Raw genomic sequence first — 13,988 nt, forward strand, 5'->3', positions numbered from 1 at the left:
AAATTTGCATTGATTTTGGGATTGAGATAGTGCAATTGTGAGATATAGAATCTGTATTACGTGTTCATCAAGAACAATACGTCATGATGCGCTGCAAAGATTGGCATTAAGAATAACATATTGAAACCAATGGATTTCTTTTTGAACTTACCTAATAGTGATTCAATGTTCGCTGCCCTTCTTGACATCACTTAGCACTTGTGATGTTCCAATGGCTTAGTGGGTTAATGCCCCTGTCTTTTAAACAGGAGTTCATGAATTCTACTCCTCAGAGAGCTCTTTTTCATTTACTTACCAATAAGTTTCCTATAGAGCCAATGGAAATTTGCATTGATTTTGGGATTGAGATAGTGCAATTGTGAGATAGAATCTGTACTAAGAGTTCATAAAGAACAATATGTCATTACAAGCTGTTTAGATTGGCATTAAGAATAGCATAGTAAAACCAATGGATTTCTTTTTGAACTTACCTAATAGTGGTTCATTGGTCACTGCCCTTCTTGACATAAATTTGCACCTGTGATGTTGCTGTGGCTTACTGGGTTAATGCACCTGTCTTGTAAAAAGGATTTCATGAGTTCTAATCCTTGGAGAGTCTTTTTCATTTACTTACTAATAAGCTTCCTATGGAGCCAATGTAAATTTGCATTGATTTTGGGATTGAGATAGTGCAATTGTGAGATATAGAATCTGTATTACGTGTTCATCAAGAACAATACGTCATGATGCGCTGCAAAGATTGGCATTAAGAATAACATAGTGAAAAAAATGGATTTCTTTTTGAACTTACCTAATAGTGATTCAATGTTCGCTGCCCTTCTTGACATCACTTAGCACTTGTGATGTTCCAATGGCTTAGTGCTTTAATGCCCCTGTCTTTTAAACAGGAGTACATGAATTCTAGTCCTCAGAGAGCTCTTTTTCATTTACTTACCAATAAGTTTCCTATAGAGCCAATGGAAATTTGCATTGATTTTGGGATTGAGATAGTGCAATTGTGAGATAGAATCTGTACTAAGTGTTCATAAAGAACAATATGTCATTTCAAGCTGTTTAGATTGGCATTAAGAATAGCATAGTAAAACCAATGGATTTCTTTTTGAACTTACCTAATAGTGATTCATTGGTCACTGCCCTTCTTGATATAAATTTGCACCTGTGATGTTGCTGTGGCTTACTGGGTTAATGCACCTGTCTTGTAAAAAGGATTTCATGAGTTCTAATCCTTGGAGAGTCTTTTTCATTTACTTACTGATAAGCTTCCTATGGAGCCAATGTAAATTTGCATTGATTTTGGGATTGAGATAGTGCAATTGTGAGATATAGAATCTGTATTACGTGTTCATCAAGAACAATACGTCATGATGCGCTGCAAAGATTGGCATTAAGAATAACATAGTGAAACCAATGGATTTCTTTTTGAACTTACCTAATAGTGATTCAATGTTCGCTGCCCTTCTTGACATCACTTAGCACTTGTGATGTTCCAATGGCTTAGTGGGTTAATGCCCCTGTCTTTTAAACAGGAGTACATGAATTCTAGTCCTCAGAGAGCTCTTTTTCATTTACTTACCAATAAGTTCCCTATAGAGCCAATGGAAATTTGCATTGATTTTGGGATTGAGATAGTGCAATTGTGAGATAGAATCTGTACTAAGTGTTCATAAAGAACAATATGTCATTACAAGCTGTTTAGATTGGCATTAAGAATAGCATAGTAAAACCAATGGATTTCTTTTTGAACTTACCTAATAGTGATTCATTGGTCACTGCCCTTCTTGACATAAATTTGCACCTGTGATGTTGCTGTGGCTTACTGGGTTAATGCACCTGTCTTGTAAAAAGGATTTCATGAGTTCTAATCCTTGGAGAGTCTTTTTCATTTACTTACTGATAAGCTACCTATGGAGCCAATGTAAATTTGCATTGATTTTGGGATTGAGATAGTGCAATTGTGAGATATAGAATCTGTATTACGTGTTCATCAAGAACAATACGTCATGATGCGCTGCAAAGATTGGCATTAAGAATAACATAGTGAAAAAAATGGATTTCTTTTTGAACTTACCTAATAGTGATTCAATGTTCGCTGCCCTTCTTGACATCACTTAGCACTTGTGATGTTCCAATGGCTTAGTGCTTTAATGCCCCTGTCTTTTAAACAGGAGTACATGAATTCTAGTCCTCAGAGAGCTCTTTTTCATTTACTTACCAATAAGTTTCCTATAGAGCCAATGGAAATTTGCATTGATTTTGGGATTGAGATAGTGCAATTGTGAGATAGAATCTGTACTAAGTGTTCATAAAGAACAATATGTCATTTCAAGCTGTTTAGATTGGCATTAAGAATAGCATAGTAAAACCAATGGATTTCTTTTTGAACTTACCTAATAGTGATTCATTGGTCACTGCCCTTCTTGATATAAATTTGCACCTGTGATGTTGCTGTGGCTTACTGGGTTAATGCACCTGTCTTGTAAAAAGGATTTCATGAGTTCTAATCCTTGGAGAGTCTTTTTCATTTACTTACTGATAAGCTTCCTATGGAGCCAATGTAAATTTGCATTGATTTTGGGATTGAGATAGTGCAATTGTGAGATATAGAATCTGTATTACGTGTTCATCAAGAACAATACGTCATGATGCGCTGCAAAGATTGGCATTAAGAATAACATAGTGAAACCAATGGATTTCTTTTTGAACTTACCTAATAGTGATTCAATGTTCGCTGCCCTTCTTGACATCACTTAGCACTTGTGATGTTCCAATGGCTTAGTGGGTTAATGCCCCTGTCTTTTAAACAGGAGTACATGAATTCTAGTCCTCAGAGAGCTCTTTTTCATTTACTTACCAATAAGTTCCCTATAGAGCCAATGGAAATTTGCATTGATTTTGGGATTGAGATAGTGCAATTGTGAGATAGAATCTGTACTAAGTGTTCATAAAGAACAATATGTCATTACAAGCTGTTTAGATTGGCATTAAGAATAGCATAGTAAAACAAATGGATTTCTTTTTGAACTTACCTAATAGTGATTCATTGGTCACTGCCCTTCTTGACATAAATTTGCACCTGTGATGTTGCTGTGGCTTACTGGGTTAATGCACCTGTCTTGTAAAAAGGATTTCATGAGTTCTAATCCTTGGAGAGTCTTTTTCATTTACTTACTGATAAGCTACCTATGGAGCCAATGTAAATTTGCATTGATTTTGGGATTGAGATAGTGCAATTGTGAGATATAGAATCTGTATTACGTGTTCATCAAGAACAATACGTCATGATGCGCAGCAAAGATTGGCATTAAGAATAACATAGTGAAACCAATGGATTTCTTTTTGAACTTACCTAATAGTGATTCAATGTTCGCTGCCCTTCTTGACATCACTTAGCACTTGTGATGTTCCAATGGCTTAGTGGGTTAATGCCCCTGTCTTTTAAACAGGAGTACATGAATTCTAGTCCTCAGAGAGCTCTTTTTCATTTACTTACCAATAAGTTTCCTATAGAGCCAATGGAAATTTGCATTGATTTTGGGATTGAGATAGTGCAATTGTGAGATAGAATCTGTACTAAGTGTTCATAAAGAACAATATGTCATTACAAGCTGTTTAGATTGGCATTAAGAATAGCATAGTAAAACCAATGGATTTCTTTTTGAACTTACCTAATAGTGATTCATTGGTCACTGCCCTTCTTGACATAAATTTGCACCTGTGATGTTGCTGTGGCTTACTGGGTTAATGCACCTGTCTTGTAAAAAGGATTTCATGAGTTCTAATCCTTGGAGAGTCTTTTTCATTTACTTACTGATAAGCTTCCTATGGAGCCAATGTAAATTTGCATTGATTTTGGGATTGAGATAGTGCAATTGTGAGATATAGAATCTGTATTACGTGTTCATCAAGAACAATACGTCATGATGCGCTGCAAAGATTGGCATTAAGAATAACATATTGAAACCAATGGATTTCTTTTTGAACTTACCTAATAGTGATTCAATGTTCGCTGCCCTTCTTGACATCACTTAGCACTTGTGATGTTCCAATGGCTTAGTGGGTTAATGCCCCTGTCTTTTAAACAGGAGTTCATGAATTCTAGTCCTCAGAGAGCTCTTTTTCATTTACTTACCAATAAGTTTCCTATAGAGCCAATGGAAATTTGCATTGATTTTGGGATTGAGATAGTGCAATTGTGAGATAGAATCTGTACTAAGGGTTCATAAAGAACAATATGTCATTACAAGCTGTTTAGATTGGCATTAAGAATAGCATAGTAAAACCAATGGATTTCTTTTTGAACTTACCTAATAGTGGTTCATTGGTCACTGCCCTTCTTGACATAAATTTGCACCTGTGATGTTGCTGTGGCTTACTGGGTTAATGCACCTGTCTTGTAAAAAGGATTTCATGAGTTCTAATCCTTGGAGAGTCTTTTTCATTTACTTACTAATAAGCTTCCTATGGAGCCAATGTAAATTTGCATTGATTTTGGGATTGAGATAGTGCAATTGTGAGATATAGAATCTGTATTACGTGTTCATCAAGAACAATACGTCATGATGCGCTGCAAAGATTGGCATTAAGAATAACATAGTGAAAAAAATGGATTTCTTTTTGAACTTACCTAATAGTGATTCAATGTTCGCTGCCCTTCTTGACATCACTTAGCACTTGTGATGTTCCAATGGCTTAGTGCTTTAATGCCCCTGTCTTTTAAACAGGAGTACATGAATTCTAGTCCTCAGAGAGCTCTTTTTCATTTACTTACCAATAAGTTTCCTATAGAGCCAATGGAAATTTGCATTGATTTTGGGATTGAGATAGTGCAATTGTGAGATAGAATCTGTACTAAGTGTTCATAAAGAACAATATGTCATTTCAAGCTGTTTAGATTGGCATTAAGAATAGCATAGTAAAACCAATGGATTTCTTTTTGAACTTACCTAATAGTGATTCATTGGTCACTGCCCTTCTTGACATAAATTTGCACCTGTGATGTTGCTGTGGCTTACTGGGTTAATGCACCTGTCTTGTAAAAAGGATTTCATGAGTTCTAATCCTTGGAGAGTCTTTTTCATTTACTTACTGATAAGCTTCCTATGGAGCCAATGTAAATTTGCATTGATTTTGGGATTGAGATAGTGCAATTGTGAGATATAGAATCTGTATTACGTGTTCATCAAGAACAATACGTCATGATGCGCTGCAAAGATTGGCATTAAGAATAACATAGTGAAACCAATGGATTTCTTTTTGAACTTACCTAATAGTGATTCAATGTTCGCTGCCCTTCTTGACATCACTTAGCACTTGTGATGTTCCAATGGCTTAGTGGGTTAATGCCCCTGTCTTTTAAACAGGAGTACATGAATTCTAGTCCTCAGAGAGCTCTTTTTCATTTACTTACCAATAAGTTCCCTATAGAGCCAATGGAAATTTGCATTGATTTTGGGATTGAGATAGTGCAATTGTGAGATAGAATCTGTACTAAGTGTTCATAAAGAACAATATGTCATTACAAGCTGTTTAGATTGGCATTAAGAATAGCATAGTAAAACCAATGGATTTCTTTTTGAACTTACCTAATAGTGATTCATTGGTCACTGCCCTTCTTGACATAAATTTGCACCTGTGATGTTGCTGTGGCTTACTGGGTTAATGCACCTGTCTTGTAAAAAGGATTTCATGAGTTCTAATCCTTGGAGAGTCTTTTTCATTTACTTACTGATAAGCTTCCTATGGAGCCAATGTAAATTTGCATTGATTTTGGGATTGAGATAGTGCAATTGTGAGATATAGAATCTGTATTACGTGTTCATCAAGAACAATACGTCATGATGCGCTGCAAAGATTGGCATTAAGAATAACATATTGAAACCAATGGATTTCTTTTTGAACTTACCTAATAGTGATTCAATGTTCGCTGCCCTTCTTGACATCACTTAGCACTTGTGATGTTCCAATGGCTTAGTGGGTTAATGCCCCTGTCTTTTAAACAGGAGTTCATGAATTCTACTCCTCAGAGAGCTCTTTTTCATTTACTTACCAATAAGTTTCCTATAGAGCCAATGGAAATTTGCATTGATTTTGGGATTGAGATAGTGCAATTGTGAGATAGAATCTGTACTAAGAGTTCATAAAGAACAATATGTCATTACAAGCTGTTTAGATTGGCATTAAGAATAGCATAGTAAAACCAATGGATTTCTTTTTGAACTTACCTAATAGTGGTTCATTGGTCACTGCCCTTCTTGACATAAATTTGCACCTGTGATGTTGCTGTGGCTTACTGGGTTAATGCACCTGTCTTGTAAAAAGGATTTCATGAGTTCTAATCCTTGGAGAGTCTTTTTCATTTACTTACTAATAAGCTTCCTATGGAGCCAATGTAAATTTGCATTGATTTTGGGATTGAGATAGTGCAATTGTGAGATATAGAATCTGTATTACGTGTTCATCAAGAACAATACGTCATGATGCGCTGCAAAGATTGGCATTAAGAATAACATAGTGAAAAAAATGGATTTCTTTTTGAACTTACCTAATAGTGATTCAATGTTCGCTGCCCTTCTTGACATCACTTAGCACTTGTGATGTTCCAATGGCTTAGTGCTTTAATGCCCCTGTCTTTTAAACAGGAGTACATGAATTCTAGTCCTCAGAGAGCTCTTTTTCATTTACTTACCAATAAGTTTCCTATAGAGCCAATGGAAATTTGCATTGATTTTGGGATTGAGATAGTGCAATTGTGAGATAGAATCTGTACTAAGTGTTCATAAAGAACAATATGTCATTTCAAGCTGTTTAGATTGGCATTAAGAATAGCATAGTAAAACCAATGGATTTCTTTTTGAACTTACCTAATAGTGATTCATTGGTCACTGCCCTTCTTGATATAAATTTGCACCTGTGATGTTGCTGTGGCTTACTGGGTTAATGCACCTGTCTTGTAAAAAGGATTTCATGAGTTCTAATCCTTGGAGAGTCTTTTTCATTTACTTACTGATAAGCTTCCTATGGAGCCAATGTAAATTTGCATTGATTTTGGGATTGAGATAGTGCAATTGTGAGATATAGAATCTGTATTACGTGTTCATCAAGAACAATACGTCATGATGCGCTGCAAAGATTGGCATTAAGAATAACATAGTGAAACCAATGGATTTCTTTTTGAACTTACCTAATAGTGATTCAATGTTCGCTGCCCTTCTTGACATCACTTAGCACTTGTGATGTTCCAATGGCTTAGTGGGTTAATGCCCCTGTCTTTTAAACAGGAGTACATGAATTCTAGTCCTCAGAGAGCTCTTTTTCATTTACTTACCAATAAGTTCCCTATAGAGCCAATGGAAATTTGCATTGATTTTGGGATTGAGATAGTGCAATTGTGAGATAGAATCTGTACTAAGTGTTCATAAAGAACAATATGTCATTACAAGCTGTTTAGATTGGCATTAAGAATAGCATAGTAAAACCAATGGATTTCTTTTTGAACTTACCTAATAGTGATTCATTGGTCACTGCCCTTCTTGACATAAATTTGCACCTGTGATGTTGCTGTGGCTTACTGGGTTAATGCACCTGTCTTGTAAAAAGGATTTCATGAGTTCTAATCCTTGGAGAGTCTTTTTCATTTACTTACTGATAAGCTACCTATGGAGCCAATGTAAATTTGCATTGATTTTGGGATTGAGATAGTGCAATTGTGAGATATAGAATCTGTATTACGTGTTCATCAAGAACAATACGTCATGATGCGCTGCAAAGATTGGCATTAAGAATAACATAGTGAAAAAAATGGATTTCTTTTTGAACTTACCTAATAGTGATTCAATGTTCGCTGCCCTTCTTGACATCACTTAGCACTTGTGATGTTCCAATGGCTTAGTGCTTTAATGCCCCTGTCTTTTAAACAGGAGTACATGAATTCTAGTCCTCAGAGAGCTCTTTTTCATTTACTTACCAATAAGTTTCCTATAGAGCCAATGGAAATTTGCATTGATTTTGGGATTGAGATAGTGCAATTGTGAGATAGAATCTGTACTAAGTGTTCATAAAGAACAATATGTCATTTCAAGCTGTTTAGATTGGCATTAAGAATAGCATAGTAAAACCAATGGATTTCTTTTTGAACTTACCTAATAGTGATTCATTGGTCACTGCCCTTCTTGATATAAATTTGCACCTGTGATGTTGCTGTGGCTTACTGGGTTAATGCACCTGTCTTGTAAAAAGGATTTCATGAGTTCTAATCCTTGGAGAGTCTTTTTCATTTACTTACTGATAAGCTTCCTATGGAGCCAATGTAAATTTGCATTGATTTTGGGATTGAGATAGTGCAATTGTGAGATATAGAATCTGTATTACGTGTTCATCAAGAACAATACGTCATGATGCGCTGCAAAGATTGGCATTAAGAATAACATAGTGAAACCAATGGATTTCTTTTTGAACTTACCTAATAGTGATTCAATGTTCGCTGCCCTTCTTGACATCACTTAGCACTTGTGATGTTCCAATGGCTTAGTGGGTTAATGCCCCTGTCTTTTAAACAGGAGTACATGAATTCTAGTCCTCAGAGAGCTCTTTTTCATTTACTTACCAATAAGTTCCCTATAGAGCCAATGGAAATTTGCATTGATTTTGGGATTGAGATAGTGCAATTGTGAGATAGAATCTGTACTAAGTGTTCATAAAGAACAATATGTCATTACAAGCTGTTTAGATTGGCATTAAGAATAGCATAGTAAAACAAATGGATTTCTTTTTGAACTTACCTAATAGTGATTCATTGGTCACTGCCCTTCTTGACATAAATTTGCACCTGTGATGTTGCTGTGGCTTACTGGGTTAATGCACCTGTCTTGTAAAAAGGATTTCATGAGTTCTAATCCTTGGAGAGTCTTTTTCATTTACTTACTGATAAGCTACCTATGGAGCCAATGTAAATTTGCATTGATTTTGGGATTGAGATAGTGCAATTGTGAGATATAGAATCTGTATTACGTGTTCATCAAGAACAATACGTCATGATGCGCAGCAAAGATTGGCATTAAGAATAACATAGTGAAACCAATGGATTTCTTTTTGAACTTACCTAATAGTGATTCAATGTTCGCTGCCCTTCTTGACATCACTTAGCACTTGTGATGTTCCAATGGCTTAGTGGGTTAATGCCCCTGTCTTTTAAACAGGAGTACATGAATTCTAGTCCTCAGAGAGCTCTTTTTCATTTACTTACCAATAAGTTTCCTATAGAGCCAATGGAAATTTGCATTGATTTTGGGATTGAGATAGTGCAATTGTGAGATAGAATCTGTACTAAGTGTTCATAAAGAACAATATGTCATTACAAGCTGTTTAGATTGGCATTAAGAATAGCATAGTAAAACCAATGGATTTCTTTTTGAACTTACCTAATAGTGATTCATTGGTCACTGCCCTTCTTGACATAAATTTGCACCTGTGATGTTGCTGTGGCTTACTGGGTTAATGCACCTGTCTTGTAAAAAGGATTTCATGAGTTCTAATCCTTGGAGAGTCTTTTTCATTTACTTACTGATAAGCTTCCTATGGAGCCAATGTAAATTTGCATTGATTTTGGGATTGAGATAGTGCAATTGTGAGATATAGAATCTGTATTACGTGTTCATCAAGAACAATACGTCATGATGCGCTGCAAAGATTGGCATTAAGAATAACATATTGAAACCAATGGATTTCTTTTTGAACTTACCTAATAGTGATTCAATGTTCGCTGCCCTTCTTGACATCACTTAGCACTTGTGATGTTCCAATGGCTTAGTGGGTTAATGCCCCTGTCTTTTAAACAGGAGTTCATGAATTCTAGTCCTCAGAGAGCTCTTTTTCATTTACTTACCAATAAGTTTCCTATAGAGCCAATGGAAATTTGCATTGATTTTGGGATTGAGATAGTGCAATTGTGAGATAGAATCTGTACTAAGGGTTCATAAAGAACAATATGTCATTACAAGCTGTTTAGATTGGCATTAAGAATAGCATAGTAAAACCAATGGATTTCTTTTTGAACTTACCTAATAGTGGTTCATTGGTCACTGCCCTTCTTGACATAAATTTGCACCTGTGATGTTGCTGTGGCTTACTGGGTTAATGCACCTGTCTTGTAAAAAGGATTTCATGAGTTCTAATCCTTGGAGAGTCTTTTTCATTTACTTACTAATAAGCTTCCTATGGAGCCAATGTAAATTTGCATTGATTTTGGGATTGAGATAGTGCAATTGTGAGATATAGAATCTGTATTACGTGTTCATCAAGAACAATACGTCATGATGCGCTGCAAAGATTGGCATTAAGAATAACATAGTGAAAAAAATGGATTTCTTTTTGAACTTACCTAATAGTGATTCAATGTTCGCTGCCCTTCTTGACATCACTTAGCACTTGTGATGTTCCAATGGCTTAGTGCTTTAATGCCCCTGTCTTTTAAACAGGAGTACATGAATTCTAGTCCTCAGAGAGCTCTTTTTCATTTACTTACCAATAAGTTTCCTATAGAGCCAATGGAAATTTGCATTGATTTTGGGATTGAGATAGTGCAATTGTGAGATAGAATCTGTACTAAGTGTTCATAAAGAACAATATGTCATTTCAAGCTGTTTAGATTGGCATTAAGAATAGCATAGTAAAACCAATGGATTTCTTTTTGAACTTACCTAATAGTGATTCATTGGTCACTGCCCTTCTTGATATAAATTTGCACCTGTGATGTTGCTGTGGCTTACTGGGTTAATGCACCTGTCTTGTAAAAAGGATTTCATGAGTTCTAATCCTTGGAGAGTCTTTTTCATTTACTTACTGATAAGCTTCCTATGGAGCCAATGTAAATTTGCATTGATTTTGGGATTGAGATAGTGCAATTGTGAGATATAGAATCTGTATTACGTGTTCATCAAGAACAATACGTCATGATGCGCTGCAAAGATTGGCATTAAGAATAACATAGTGAAACCAATGGATTTCTTTTTGAACTTACCTAATAGTGATTCAATGTTCGCTGCCCTTCTTGACATCACTTAGCACTTGTGATGTTCCAATGGCTTAGTGGGTTAATGCCCCTGTCTTTTAAACAGGAGTACATGAATTCTAGTCCTCAGAGAGCTCTTTTTCATTTACTTACCAATAAGTTCCCTATAGAGCCAATGGAAATTTGCATTGATTTTGGGATTGAGATAGTGCAATTGTGAGATAGAATCTGTACTAAGTGTTCATAAAGAACAATATGTCATTACAAGCTGTTTAGATTGGCATTAAGAATAGCATAGTAAAACCAATGGATTTCTTTTTGAACTTACCTAATAGTGATTCATTGGTCACTGCCCTTCTTGACATAAATTTGCACCTGTGATGTTGCTGTGGCTTACTGGGTTAATGCACCTGTCTTGTAAAAAGGATTTCATGAGTTCTAATCCTTGGAGAGTCTTTTTCATTTACTTACTGATAAGCTACCTATGGAGCCAATGTAAATTTGCATTGATTTTGGGATTGAGATAGTGCAATTGTGAGATATAGAATCTGTATTACGTGTTCATCAAGAACAATACGTCATGATGCGCTGCAAAGATTGGCATTAAGAATAACATAGTGAAAAAAATGGATTTCTTTTTGAACTTACCTAATAGTGATTCAATGTTCGCTGCCCTTCTTGACATCACTTAGCACTTGTGATGTTCCAATGGCTTAGTGCTTTAATGCCCCTGTCTTTTAAACAGGAGTACATGAATTCTAGTCCTCAGAGAGCTCTTTTTCATTTACTTACCAATAAGTTTCCTATAGAGCCAATGGAAATTTGCATTGATTTTGGGATTGAGATAGTGCAATTGTGAGATAGAATCTGTACTAAGTGTTCATAAAGAACAATATGTCATTTCAAGCTGTTTAGATTGGCATTAAGAATAGCATAGTAAAACCAATGGATTTCTTTTTGAACTTACCTAATAGTGATTCATTGGTCACTGCCCTTCTTGACATAAATTTGCACCTGTGATGTTGCTGTGGCTTACTGGGTTAATGCACCTGTCTTGTAAAAAGGATTTCATGAGTTCTAATCCTTGGAGAATCTTTTTCATTTACTTACTAATAAGCTTCCTATGGAGCCAATGTAAATTTGCATTGATTTTGGGATTGAGATAGTGCAATTGTGAGATATAGAATCTGTATTACGTGTTCATCAAGAACAATACGTCATGATGCGCTGCAAAGATTGGCATTAAGAATAACATAGTGAAACCAATGGATTTCTTTTTGAACTTACCTAATAGTGATTCAATGTTCGCTGCCCTTCTTGACATCACTTAGCACTTGTGATGTTCCAATGGCTTAGTGGGTTAATGCCCCTGTCTTTTAAACAGGAGTACATGAATTCTAGTCCTCAGAGAGCTCTTTTTCATTTACTTACCAATAAGTTTCCTATAGAGCCAATGGAAATTTGCATTGATTTTGGGATTGAGATAGTGCAATTGTGAGATAGAATCTGTACTAAGTGTTCATAAAGAACAATATGTCATTTCAAGCTGTTTAGATTGGCATTAAGAATAGCATAGTAAAACCAATGGATTTCTTTTTGAACTTACCTAATAGTGATTCATTGGTCACTGCCCTTCTTGACATAAATTTGCACCTGTGATGTTGCTGTGGCTTACTGGGTTAATGCACCTGTCTTGTAAAAAGGATTTCATGAGTTCTAATCCTTGGAGAGTCTTTTTCATTTACTTACTGATAAGCTTCCTATGGAGCCAATGTAAATTTGCATTGATTTTGGGATTGAGATAGTGCAATTGTGAGATATAGAATCTGTATTACGTGTTCATCAAGAACAATACGTCATGATGCGCTGCAAAGATTGGCATTAAGAATAACATAGTGAAACCAATGGATTTCTTTTTGAGCTTACCTAATAGTGATTCAATGTTCGCTGCCCTTCTTGACATCACTTAGCACTTGTGATGTTCCAATGGCTTAGTGGGTTAATGCCCCTGTCTTTTAAACAGGAGTACATGAATTCTAGTCCTCAGAGAGCTCTTTTTCATTTACTTACCAATAAGTTCCCTATAGAGCCAATGGAAATTTGCATTGATTTTGGGATTGAGATAGTGCAATTGTGAGATAGAATCTGTACTAAGTGTTCATAAAGAACAATATGTCATTACAAGCTGTTTAGATTGGCATTAAGAATAGCATAGTAAAACCAATGGATTTCTTTTTGAACTTACCTAATAGTGATTCATTGGTCACTGCCCTTCTTGACATAAATTTGCACCTGTGATGTTGCTGTGGCTTACTGGGTTAATGCACCTGTCTTGTAAAAAGGATTTCATGAGTTCTAATCCTTGGAGAGTCTTTTTCATTTACTTACTGATAAGCTTCCTATGGAGCCAATGTAAATTTGCATTGATTTTGGGATTCAGATAGTGCAATTGTGAGATATAGAATCTGTATTACGTGTTCATCAAGAACAATACGTCATGATGCGCTGCAAAGATTGGCATTAAGAATAACATATTGAAACCAATGGATTTCTTTTTGACCTTACCTAATAGTGATTCAATGTTCGCTGCCCTTCTTGACATCACTTAGCACTTGTGATGTTCCAATGGCTTAGTGGGTTAATGCCCCTGTCTTTTAAACAGGAGTTCATGAATTCTACTCCTCAGAGAGCTCTTTTTCATTTACTTACCAATAAGTTTCCTATAGAGCCAATGGAAATTTGCATTGATTTTGGGATTGAGATAGTGCAATTGTGAGATAGAATCTGTACTAAGTGTTCATAAAGAACAATATGTCATTACAAGCTGTTTAGATTGGCATTAAGAATAGCATAGTAAAACCAATGGATTTCTTTTTGAACTTACCTAATAGTGATTCATTGGTCACTGCCCTTCTTGACATAAATTTGCACCTGTGATGTTGCTGTGGCTTACTGGGTTAATGCACCTGTCTTGTAAAAAGGA

Source organism: Phyllobates terribilis, unplaced genomic scaffold (assembly GCF_046119375.1).
Source record: "Phyllobates terribilis strain yellow unplaced genomic scaffold, ASM4611937v1 Scaffold_4__5_contigs__length_816908805, whole genome shotgun sequence".
NCBI lineage: Eukaryota > Metazoa > Chordata > Amphibia > Anura > Dendrobatidae > Phyllobates > Phyllobates terribilis.